Source organism: Aethalodelphis obliquidens, unplaced genomic scaffold (genome assembly GCF_003676395.1).
Source record: "Aethalodelphis obliquidens isolate GAN/ISIS:26980383/991018 unplaced genomic scaffold, ASM367639v1 scaffold23, whole genome shotgun sequence".
Taxonomy (NCBI): domain Eukaryota; kingdom Metazoa; phylum Chordata; class Mammalia; order Artiodactyla; family Delphinidae; genus Aethalodelphis; species Aethalodelphis obliquidens.
The window spans coordinates 1,114,908-1,127,620 of record NW_020837967.1 but is presented as its reverse complement, the minus strand read 5'-3'; the positions used below and the strand labels follow the sequence as shown (position 1 = coordinate 1,127,620).

Below are 12,713 nucleotides of genomic sequence, written 5' to 3'. Positions count from 1 at the left end.
TTGAATTATCTGGTATCTTTGTCATTTACCATGAATGTGTAGGTCAACCAGTAGTTCTAAACCAGTAGTTCTGAACTGGTGGGTGATTTTGCCTCTCAGGGAATATTTGACAATGTCTGGACATTTTAAGCTGCCACAACTCAGGGGTGCTCCCAGCATCTAGTGCATGGAGGCCAGGGGCGTGGCTGAACATTCTACAATGCACACAACAGCCCTCACAACAAACAGTTATCTGTCCCCAAATATGAATAGAGCCAAAGTCGACAAACTATTGTCTCAGCTTTCTCTTCAGTTCCTTAGATCTACTTTGTCACCAGTATCGTGCAGTCTTGTTGACTTGGGGTTTAGAATAAATCCTGAAATCGGCTGGGGTAAATCCTCTGACTTTGTTCTGTTTTTAAAAAATCACTTTGGTTCTTCTAGCTTCTTTGTATTTCCATATAAATTTTAGTTACAACTTGTCAATTATTACAAAATTCATGCTGAATTTTATTTAATTGCACAGAATGTGTAGATATGTTCTAGAGGGAATGAACATCTAGAATACTGAGGTTTCACATCCAGGAACATGATATACTTTTGGCTCTCTTTAATTTCCCTCTGCAACTTTTAAAAAAATTAATTAATTAATTAATTAATTTTCCTATAGTTTTCAGTGTAGAGTTCTTGGACATTACTTGTTAGATTTATTTTTAAGTATTTTAGGTTTCTTGCTCTATTTTTTTAAAAAAATCTTGAATGAATTGTTAAAGTTATAGATGAACATTAAGGATGGGCACATAGGTATTCCATAGATGTCAGTGTGTTTAACAGAAGAAATGTTTGCACTGGTTTCTGGTAACTTGCTCGCTTTCTGTGTATCTTAAATTCCCAATTCCACGTCTTTGGCTTGTGGAGAAAGGCTCTCTCTTGCTGCATTTTCTCCCGTTGATGTTTTTCTAGCTGTTTTCCAGGTACTGTTTGTTCTTTCAGCTGTTCAATTGCCTACATCTTCTTCTTTAGGTTTTGGGTCTGTTTGTCTGTCTCAGGGTCTCTGGAAGGTGACTGAGAGGCTGTCTTTCATGGTGGCTTTGCTAGGTGGGAGTGGAGTCAAATCTGGACTCTTGTCCCCTCTTGCTTTCTGCTGTCTCAGTCTCATGCATCCTTTAATTATTAATGGCTGTTTTTGTTGGTGACTTTTCTTTTCCAGGTGGTGGTTTCTTATTCTGGGATGGTTCTTCCTGATGCAGCTCAGAATCGGTGACTGGTTCATTTCTTAAAACTTATAAGCTGTCGCAAGTTTATATTCTTCACTGGGACTTCACTTAGAACTGCTTGGTAAATTATTGTCTTTCCTGTAAATATTCCATCCAAAAATGGTTGCCAGGAAACCTGTCATATTTCTGCATTTGAAGGTATATCCTAACTGTGCAAGATACAGCTGGGTTAATGCCAAATCTCGTACCCAGTGTTAACACATTATCCAAGAGGACAGGTGATCGTTAAAATGTGCTCACCACCTGGGCACTAAGGAAAATATTTAGAACATTTAGAGGAGACGGGTTTAGAAATGAGTTTGTAGTTTGCAATATCGTACACTTCCTTCATCTCCTCAGATTGTCAAGTTCAGATGCTACTAACATGTGTCCACAAGGGCTGTCGCAGTCTGCCTTAGGACAACGAGTCCCAACTTAAATGCAGAATCACATTTGGCAGGCGTGACACGGTAAATAGTACAAATTCCAAACTGCATCATAAATGGAGCCGTTTTTGGGTAATTGCACTACATCAATTTCTCTACTTGCTGCAATGTAATGAAAATTTTTTCCCACAATAGGATGTTCTTGTCTTGTCAACATCTGTACCAGCTGTTACAACACAGCAGTGGTTTTCTATTCCTTAGCATTGTAATCTTATCAGCCTTAAGGAAACTTTTGTTGACTAAAGCTGCATTAGGTGCACACAAGTTGAGGTACTGATCTAATCTACAAAATGAAAATATGCCCTTACTCCCCAGGACATGGACAGCCACCTTGTATAGTTAAGGTCCATGTGATAACACAAAATAATTGTTTGCAAATTTAATTTATTTGCAATCACATTAAAATCGTTGTTGTCAAAGAAGGGAACTTCATTGTTAACATTTCTGGCACAAACAGTTTCATCTTCTGACCAGGATGGATGCCAATTTTGCATTGTTTTTCTGAATGAAGACTTCAAACATGCTCTGGTCTTTACATGACAAAGTTGGAGCTCAGGTATCCCAGCTGTGCTCTAAGCTGGTTTTAAAATACAGAGAAAGTGTGTAGCATTGTGTTAGGGTCAAAGAAAATAACAAGAATAGAGAAGAATCTTTATTGTATGTTTTTCTGTCTTTTGGATGGCTCCTGACTCATGAGACGGTTTGACAGACAAATTTATTTTTATGTATTTTTTAATTAAATTTAAAAATTATTTTCATTTCGAAGTGACTGGAGACTCACATTCAGTTGTAAGAAATAATATGAAGAGAACCCGGGTATCTTTTACCCAGCTTTCTACAATGTAAATCTACCTGTAAATCTTTCTACAATGTAATCTACCTGTATTATCTACAGTGATAATCTACCTGTAAGCTATAGCAAAGTATCACTGTCAGGATGTTTACACTGATACAGTCAAGATACAGACCATCCCCATCACATGACTTCCTGCCTTCCTACAGCCCTCTGTTCTCTGCTTCTATAATTTAGTCATTTCAAGAATGTTGTGTAAGTAGAATCATATAGAATATAACTTAGGGGGATTGCCTTTTTTTTTTCATTCAGCATAATTCAGATAAGGATTCATCCAAGTTGTATCAATAGCTTGGTTTTTCATTGACTATACTCTATGGTATGGATGTGTCACAATTTAACCATTCATCCATTGAAAGACATCTGGCCTGCTTCCAATTTTTGGCTATTAAGCATAAAGTGTCTATAAATATTTGTGTGGATGATATTGTGTGAACATAAGTTTTCATTTCTTTGCCATCAGTGTCTAGGAGTACAATTACAAGTTTGTATGGTAGCCACATACTTAGTTTTTTAAGAAACTACCAAACTGTTTCCAGAGAGGTTGTACCATTTTACTTGTTATTTATCATGTTGCTGTAGGAATAGGAGAGGAGAAGGTTTCTGACAACTTAATGTCTAATGGGTTCCTTCAGGAAGTTGGGAGACCCAAAAGGAGACACGGGTTTGGTGAGATTAAAATCACGGTTTTAGAAACAGACTTACAGACATAGAAAACAGACTTGTGGTTGCCAAGGGGGTGGGGGTGGGGAGGGATGGAGTGGGAGTTTGGGATGAGCAGATGCAAACTATTATATATAGGATGGATAAACAACAAGGTCCTACTGTATAGCACAGGGAACTATAGTCAATATCCTGTGATAAACCATCATGGAAAAGAATATGAAAAAGAATATATATATATATATATATATATATATCTCCAAGACACCCTTCTGTACAGAAGAAACTAATGCAACATTGTAAATCAACTATGCTTCAGTAAAATAGATTTAAAATTTTTTTTCAAAATAAATTTAAAAAATGACAGTTTTGTTTTGAACGTGATGAGTTTGAGATGTCTGTGATGGAAACCCTAGTGGAGCTGGCCTGCCAGCATTTGGACGAACACCCACTGCTCAGCAGTGAGACTGGCAGAAAATGCAGATTGGAGATGTGTGGCCTGGAAGCCAGGAGAGGACACCAGAGTTGAGTGATAAGAATAGAAGGATGTAGAAGAACCCTGAAAATTAGAAGTTCCAGGGGAGTAAGAAACTAAGAAAGAGTCCCTGATGTGAATTTCAGACAAACTGAGGAAATACAGCAGGTGCCCATGTCCAGGAAGCCAAAATAGACCCTGGTTTTAGGACACGCTATAGGTGGACCCCTTCGGTGCTTTCAGTTTCGATGGACTGGTGATGACAGAAGCCATGTTTAAAACTGAACGTGGCCAAGACAGTGTTGACTGGTCTTTGATCCAAGTGGAAATCCATTCTGGGGAGGCAAAAATGCCTGCTTCCAATGGAGCAGACTTCCTCCCTAAATGTCACATTGTCCTTGGTCAGAATGACTGGAGAGACAAGCTTAAGGGTTTTCCCCAGAGTAGGAGGGAATCAACAAAATCTCGTTGCTTGTAGATGAAGTCCTTATCTCTTAACCTTCATGATTTGATTCTTTAATATTTTGCCAAAGCCATCACAGTGACTTAAAACGAGGGTAAATTTTCTTTCAAGGGGAATGTTAGGTTTAGGTATGTTGATGGAAATAATCAATAAACAATCTATAACAGGAATAGAAAAGAGTTTTATTCTTGCCAAACTGAGGACGTTAGCCCAGGAGACACAGATCCAAGAAGCACTTGAATCGTGTTCTCCAGACTACAAAATAGGCGAGGCTTATAAAGGCAAAAACCACAGAGTTACGTAAGGTGCTTGTCAAGAATTATAATTGGAGCCGGCAAGCAGTAAGGGTGCTTGTTAAGCAAGGATTGGTTGGAGTCTGAAATGGTTGCATAGTTACAAGGGGAGACCTTGAGACCATACGGTTGCAGCTGGCAGCTATTCACAGATACTGTTTTGAGAACGGCTGGTGGTGTCCTTCAGTCTGACACAGGTCAGAAAACTCATGTTCACAGGGATGCAGGAACGTGTCTGAAATTATGGCCACCCAGCTCCATTTTGAATGACTGAACCACAGTTACTCCATTTTGATTTTAAAATGCATTCTTTTCCCTAATGGTTAAAGCAGATGTACGATGCATGTTTGACAGGCTGTAAGAGTCTGTTCTGGTTAGCATAAAATTCAAGCCAAATCGTGTATAAGCCAGAATGACTTTCCCATACCTCAGTATGTGAAAAATTCTCCCATCAGGCATTAATAATGTTGAATGATCACATTAAATAATAAAGAAATGATAATTTAATGGTCAAAATCTAAGGAACTTATACCGGGCAACTGTTGAAATACATCAGTTAAAATTGCTCATAGATCACTTTATCAGGCATCTCTAAAAGCTGTAATAACAACATACATCAGCTTTTAATGTTTCAATAATTTTTAGATACTCCTTTTATTTACATAGACTTTTGTTTCTTTATTAAAATTATCTGTGAAATATTCAATAAAATAATGTTTATGATCAATATAATGGTATCCCCTTAATTCTGAAAGGATTCTATGGGTTTTTTATAGAATGTCTTATAAAATAAATGACAAGATAATTGTTTGATTAGCCCATGGATGGTAATGACAGGGAAAATGAGGTTGACATTAAAAAATACCATTAAAATATATTTGGCAGTAGGATCTAGAAAACAAATGAGTTAGAACAGCAAAAGAATAGTATCTAATTAACCCTAAAAACAAGAGGAAGACTGATGTTTTTCCCTAGACTATAAACTAAACAAGCCACTTGCTTTTAAACCCGTCAGGAAGCACCTCCCTCCCCTACTTGACTGATAATAAGCCACAGTCTATCCCAAATTTTGGTGCTTAAAGGCTTTTATAGCAAATGAGAGAATAGTAAAGCTAATGCCCCTTAACAGGAATTTCATTTGCACCAGTTTCATTCTGAGTATGACAAATCCATTCAATACACCCGATCTTTACACAAAAATGATTTAAAATGGATGATTACATGGGTACAGTAATTGAACTTTCCCCCTTGGCTATGAGCAAATCATGTCTTTAACATTAAGGACTCCTTAAGACAACTGAATTTCAATACGAAGAATGACCTCAGAGGTTGGAGGTTAATTTCTCACTTAATTTCTCCACTTTGTACTGCTCCTACCTGTCGTTTGGAGTCTCTGTAATCCAGTTTCTTTCGTTTCTTCCCCTGATGTCTCTAACTGTACCACTTTCCCACTGGAAGATGGGCTTGTCCTTTCTGCCTTAAAGGACACGTTATTCCACTTCTAAGTAGGTTAACTTTGCCACATAAATTTTTTCAGTTAGCCTGTGCCATATGCACTTGATGCTAAAATATGTACTGGAGAGTTTGTCTTTACTTTTAAAAGTGTGGGGTTTCTGGCTTCACTCTTTGATCTTTATAAAGCCATATGGTTTTTCTGACCTTGGATAATGTAAAAGATATTTGGAAGTTGAGGATGTGCAAAGGCTGTTGAAAATCCATAGAGAAGTAACAGAACACTCTAACAGAGGACGTAACATCACCTTCACCACCTAAAGCATCTACATCTTTATTCTTTTGGATGTATCAGACAGGAGACTTGAATTGTTATCAAGAAAATTGAATATCAGATTCATTGCTTATGAGACTAAAATATTTTTCCCACTGTTAGAATTTTCCCCTGGCAGATTATCCATGTGTATGTCAAATGTACAACCAAACCAGTATAATTTAGTGAGTCCTAAAATCTCCTTCCCTGACTAGGCAAATAGGATTCAGTTCAGTATGTTGAAATTTCTCTGTTTAATTAAAATGTTAGGGTACTTGATTTCAAGGAGGTTAAGAAACCCAATCCAAACTTTTATGAGTTTTTAGCTAATTTTAAATTCTATTTTACTTTACTCATAGCTTCCGTCATGTTTAGTATAGGTAACTGCAAAATAAAATTTTAACATTGTGAGAAAGTAAGTAGCTTTACTCAAATGTCAAGTATGAAAAAAATCAGCTTGTGTAACTGTATAACTTGTCTATGTAATTTGACTGAAGGTGATGGAGGGCATCCAACTTAGAGTATTTTATGTTTTATTTTTTCTATTCTCTGGCCGGATAACAATTCTATCTTTTCTATCCAGTGAAATGAGATATTTACGTGACAAATTTTAGTATATTCCATGCATTTTATTCTATCCATGTTTATGCCCAATACCACCCCAACAGCGAGGCAGTTTGAAAATGAGCCATAATATATTCTTCTGAGTAAATTTACACAAATGTTATATGAATTTGAGAGTCATTTCACTAGTAGGAATATAAGAAGCTTCTTAATTTCCAAGACACACAATAAGCTTGTTAGATAGAGAAAGAAGTTATTACAAATGTGCTTTTCTCTTCATTTAAAATTGATTCTCAAAGCTGCAAAGGCAGGTAGAAGAGCCAAATCCCCATATTAGTGTATTCATTGAGGGACATTTTTTTCAGAGCACAATAAAATATTTTAAGAATGTGATTCCATGAATTACAGGTCTCAGGTCAAAAATAGATGCCATGCACTTTTACATAAGCTTGCTATATAATCATTCATCAATAATGTATCCTTAATATTTCCTCTATGCCTTTATGACTTTTCAGAACGAATACACAGTTGACATGAATTTTAAGGCTCACATGAGTATCATGAATGCCTGGCAGTGTTACAACACCACAAATTGTGTTATTTCCATCACACAATAACCAACATTTTTCATACTTTTGTAAATAAGGGAGCCAATGGGTTGCAGGCATTTTGTCGTTAGAAGATAGCTATGATAGCCCTAAGAAATTGTTTTTAATATTATTGTGACATATTAGTTCTAAATAATTTAGAAGCAATTTGGATTTTAAGCATGTGGTCTAGGAGGGCTCAAAGGACAGTGCCTTTAAAGAACTCAGTATAGTTAACTAACATCAGTAACCAAGAATTTTAGGAATACCTGCTCTAAGGTTCTGCATGTAGTTTTAAAGGAAACACCCATGAGAACATGCACATTGACACGGCTTTAAATCCACGGCCTCCAACTTTGGTTAGAATGAAAAATACTCTACTGTCATGTCCTTGGTTCTCAGTTGCAAAGGGGCTACTGGCCCATTTTAGCAGAGAATGGCTCAGCAGTAAACAACTGTCCATGGGCTAACGCACCTGTGAAAGCTGTTTCAGAAAGTGACAGCAGGAAGCTAAGTGGAAAGAACCAGAAACTCCAGAAATAATCAGGTCAGGTAGGCACAACAATTCCTGTTCCAGCTGTGCCCGCCCACAAGCTGGGAGGCTTATAAATCCTGCAAGAGAGGCGGTCAAGAAGATGATAGAATGTTCCATCACTGTGGGATCTGCTGGAAATTCAATCTGACTTTCATAATTTCTAAGTCTTATCTCAAAATCAAATTTTAAACTTGCCAACCCAACCACCAGAATCCTCTTATTGAAAAAAAAGTCATATTATGTATACCCTCAACCAACTGATTTATGATTCTGCCAATTCAGCAACAGAAATGTGTTCAGTTTTTATCAAACTGCAAGATTCTTTGAAGCCCTGATTTCTGCATACTTTCTACGTCTCTAATTTCTTTATACTCAAAAGAATGTCCTTATCAATGGATTAAGTTAGGAGGTTACATCTTAATATTCCAGCTGCTCTGTACAATAAGGTTAATATATGAATGACGTTCTTCACTTTTTTCTTTCCCCACTGGAAAAATAATGGCTAACAATTTGCCTTGAACTTCAAATCTGTTTTTTTGGTCATATGAGGCTATTTCTGGAACTTTCGTTGTAAAAAATGAGAAAGTCAAGGGTGGAAGTTACAAATTTCTAGTAAGTCACTGGTTCCAATAGATGAGTTAGTTCTTCTCACAATTAATCCTCCAAACCAATATGACACAGTTGTTCATAGTCTGTGTTAGGTATGGTATGGAAAAAAAATGCTTTTAATCACCAGCCATAGATTCTGCTCTTCCAGTAACAGAATTGACAAGTAATTTTTATAAACACTTACTTAGGAAAATCTCTTTCTTGTATCACATATATAAAATATAAGATCTCACTATAATATACTAATATTCTAAGAAGTTGTTATGAAGACTAGCCAATACATTTTGTTGTCATTGAAATGACAGCAAAACAAACTTGGCACTCAGCATGTTAAAATGTCACTTTTAAAAAAATTCAAAATCAGAATTAATTGGTGTTGAGCCTTGTCGGTTGCTCTTGAGTAAATTATTCCAAGATCTATGTACCTCTTTCCCACAGGCTTTCTATGAAAAGAAAGAAAGAAATGTAAAATATGTAGCATCTCTTTGTTAAGGGATTGTATAAGCTTCTGTTCTATGTTTCCATTAGAGAACAGTGAAAAATACAATCTCTTAGTGCCTCATTAAGTTAAGAGAGTTTTAGGTGGATGTCGTCTTTGCACTTTCCTCAGATTAACTGAGAGGGTTGAGAATGGAGAATTGTAAATAATCGGTGTGATTAGTAGGGTCTGCTGGCCCTTCACCAGCACCCACCTCTCCAGAGCAGTAGTCTGGTCTTCTCCATAAAATTGAACTGTGGGTTGTGGATAATTCCCTGTGACCACCTGCCTGATTGATGGGCAGGCCAGTTTTGTGGTGGGGGCAGGGGACTCTCTACTGAACTGGGGAGTCCCTAAAACTAAAAGTCCCTAAAACTGCTTTGTAAAGGCACCATTTATCAAGTCATTGAAGTGAGTGTCCATCTCTTGGTGCCCTGAAATGTCTGTCTCATAGAAACCCTCAGTCCATTGGTGAGGAAGATTCCTCATTTTGCCAAATCCTAAAAGAGTGGACCTATAAATTCATTTCAAGTTTTGTACTATTATTAGTTATGGCTTAAGTGATTTAACATTATTATAAAGAACGACTGATTGGCTAAGTAGATAGAGAATATTCTAAGGGCGATGTAGAGAGCATCTCCTAGGTAGCTCCACCTGACACACAAATATAGCTTTTATCATCATCTCCTCTCCTAAATTTTTTTGCTTTTATCACCTTAAGTAGCATTTACTCACTCTATAGATAACCAAACACCAAACATCATTATCATCTTTGAGCCTTAGATATTAAAAAGGCAAAAATATGGATACTGGGGATATTTAAAGAAGTATGGTTTGTTCAGAGAAAATTATTTGAAATATAAATTTCCTTCTAAAATCTATATTTATAAACATTTGTAATCATATTTTTAGCTAATTTCATCCAGGCGCAACTGTACTCACTCATTATTACCATTTGGCACTCTGAGAGTTGGTGGATTTATTGTATTTCTATCAATAATTACTATTCACGTGTGTATTCATTGTGAAATTCATTCTAATGGGATTCACTAGTTTATATAGGATGCTCTCAACTCTTCAGGCAAGAACTTAGCAGTCATTTCATTTCCTACTTTTAAAAATGAAATTCATATGCAGTTAATAACGCGTTTAGTACAGTATCTGAAAGAGATGAGAAATTTTGCGGTGCTTCGAAAAATAGGAAGTCACTTTTAAAGAATGGGTTAATGCGTGGTCAGAAATAAAATACTTATCCAGCTTTAAATTCTATTCAAAACCCACAAAGCCTGGAGCTTCAACATGAAATAATGGTTTTATTTCTTTGCTTAAGTTATTTTTCCCTTTTCTCCAATATTTTTTTTTTTAATTCACTGATTTATAGAAAACAACTCCAGATCTGTAAACCTGAGGAGGTAATTTTAGAATGAGCTGAAGAGAAAATTTGAATTACTCATTTTCTTTTTCACTTGTTTTCATTCTTTGGGAAACAAACGCAGTGCAGGGACATTCGGGATCATCTAGTCCTATTTGCTGTAGAGGTGAGAAAACCTGTGCCCAGAGAGACAAAGCCAATCACCCAAAATACACCAGAGACTTAGCAAAGTCGAGTGGATAATCAGGTCTTCGAGTCTAGTGGACGGAGGGCCTGCATCCCAGCCAGGGGCCCCATCTTTTCCCAGATGTAATATAACTTATTCTTATGCTTCTTTAATTTGAAAACAAACAACCCTGCTGGGCTTTTCTCTCTATGTAAATGCAAATTTAAAAAGGCACATTTCTCTGTTAATAAAAGACCTTCATTTGTCTTTAAAATCTCTGAGTTAGAAAATTTAACAAATAGGCAGAACTTGTGTTTGGCATGCTTGTGGCTCCCTGGCTGGGTTGCTGATCCCTTCCCAGTGATGCTTATTCTCACACTCTCTGCAATCTAAAGACAATCGCTCAGAAGCACGACATAAGGTGTATCCCTCTCAAGGGCATGTGGGATTCTGAAGATGCAGTCTCTTGAAGGAATGCCTTATAGTGATGGAATGTCAGATAGTCATGTGTATAATTTTAGATGAAGAATCCGCCTGTAGCTTTTTCCATCAGGCCACATCTATTTACGCTAGTGTTTATTTATATCCCATCTTACTTCCAAAGGGATGTGTGCCCATACAACACCCCACAGGAGGCCAGGTTTCTGCCCAAGTTTAGGCAAGCCTTCTGCAATATTTAGAGACTCTAAGTGCATCATTAATTCTGAGACATCTAGATATTTTTAGTCATTAAGTACTACCAAGAGCTGCAGGACAGTCCCTAAGGTATAAATACAGAGAAAAAGATGAATAAATTATGAAAATCACAAGCAAAAAAAAATAGAGTTTAAAAAAAACTACAAAGAAAACAAGAAAAGTGGCTAAGTATCCAAATAACCATATTTTTTAAAAAATGAAAAGTTTCGCTTATACTAAAATCAATTCAAAGCCACGTCTTCGAAGTCTAATAAGCTCCTTTATACTAATAAGTATCAACATTTTGTCTCTCTTAGCAAAATGTTAATGCAATGCAAATGGTATTTCTCAATCTTAAATAAATGTACTCCACTTGACTATAAATTAATAGAAATAGATCCAATTATAAGACTTTAAAATATTCCCCTTTTAAAAAAACAACTGCTAAATTATATAAATATTAAAATCTAGAAAGAAAACAGAATACATTATTGGGTCAATAACTTGCCATAAACATCTCAAATTAATTATTAACTTCCTACAATCAACTAATTTATTTTGATCTACTAAAACATAAAGGATTCCACGTAATTTATTGTTAATTACATCAATTTCATCTGTAATGCTGTATATTTTCCATTGAGCTTTCATTAGAGCTATTTATATGTGTACTGTTATAAACATAGTATGTATTAGGTTTCTCCTAGAACTGCAGTCATCGAGGAGAAAAGAGTAATCAGAAGTGAAGTAGAGTCATCGAGGAGAAAAGAGTAATCAGAAGTGAAGTAGAGTAAGAATGGTGTCATTCAACAGAGTGCTAGAAATGGCAATCGGAAATAGTTGTTTGGAAATTAGTTCACCTTCCCTCTGGCCAGTGTTTTCTCACACAGAGTCATGGGCCCTAGTGTTCTCACGAATTGCCTGCAACAGGGCATCTCAAACTTTAATATGCGTAGCAAATGCCCTGAGTATCTTGCTAGAATGAAGTTTCTGAATCTATAGGCCTGGGATGGGACTCTTGAGTCTGGATTTTTAACACTATCTCAGATGATGCCAACCACTGATTTGCAATCACAACTTGTATAGCAGTGCTGCAGGGTGATAGGTCTCAAATGTGGTCCCCTGTCCACCTGCTACAGATTCATTAGATGGCTTATTTTGTTTTTTAAATGCAGAATTCTAGAGATGACCCCAGATCCAGTGACTCTAAGTTCCAAGTGTAGGGCAGAGTTTTCAGCAAGCCCTCCACATGGCAGTCTCTGCCCAGCAAAGTTTGAGGAATGCCGCTCTGTGGGAAATTCGCAGGTGTGTGCGTCTAACCCTAAACGTATGACATGAGAGTCAAGGGCAACTTTCTGCAAAGTAATCAGATGAGTACAAGGCTACTAAAAAGAGAACTGGTGCAAACAATTACTGCCCAGAAAAAGTGATTCCAGATCATTAATTTTCTGAGATATCTGTCATCTTGTCTCTGTGTGATACTCTTACTCCTAGACCAGGAGCCCTCAGACTTCAGCATCCATCAGAAACACCT

The 12,713-nt window shown here is 36.7% G+C and overlaps 1 pseudogene; it reads right to left on the bottom strand.

The window, feature by feature from the left end:
- Positions 1-765: 765 nt before the first annotated feature.
- Positions 766-6,562, bottom strand: LOC113628197 (eukaryotic translation initiation factor 2A pseudogene; annotated as a pseudogene).
- Between the last annotated feature and the right edge of the window lie 6,151 nt (positions 6,563-12,713).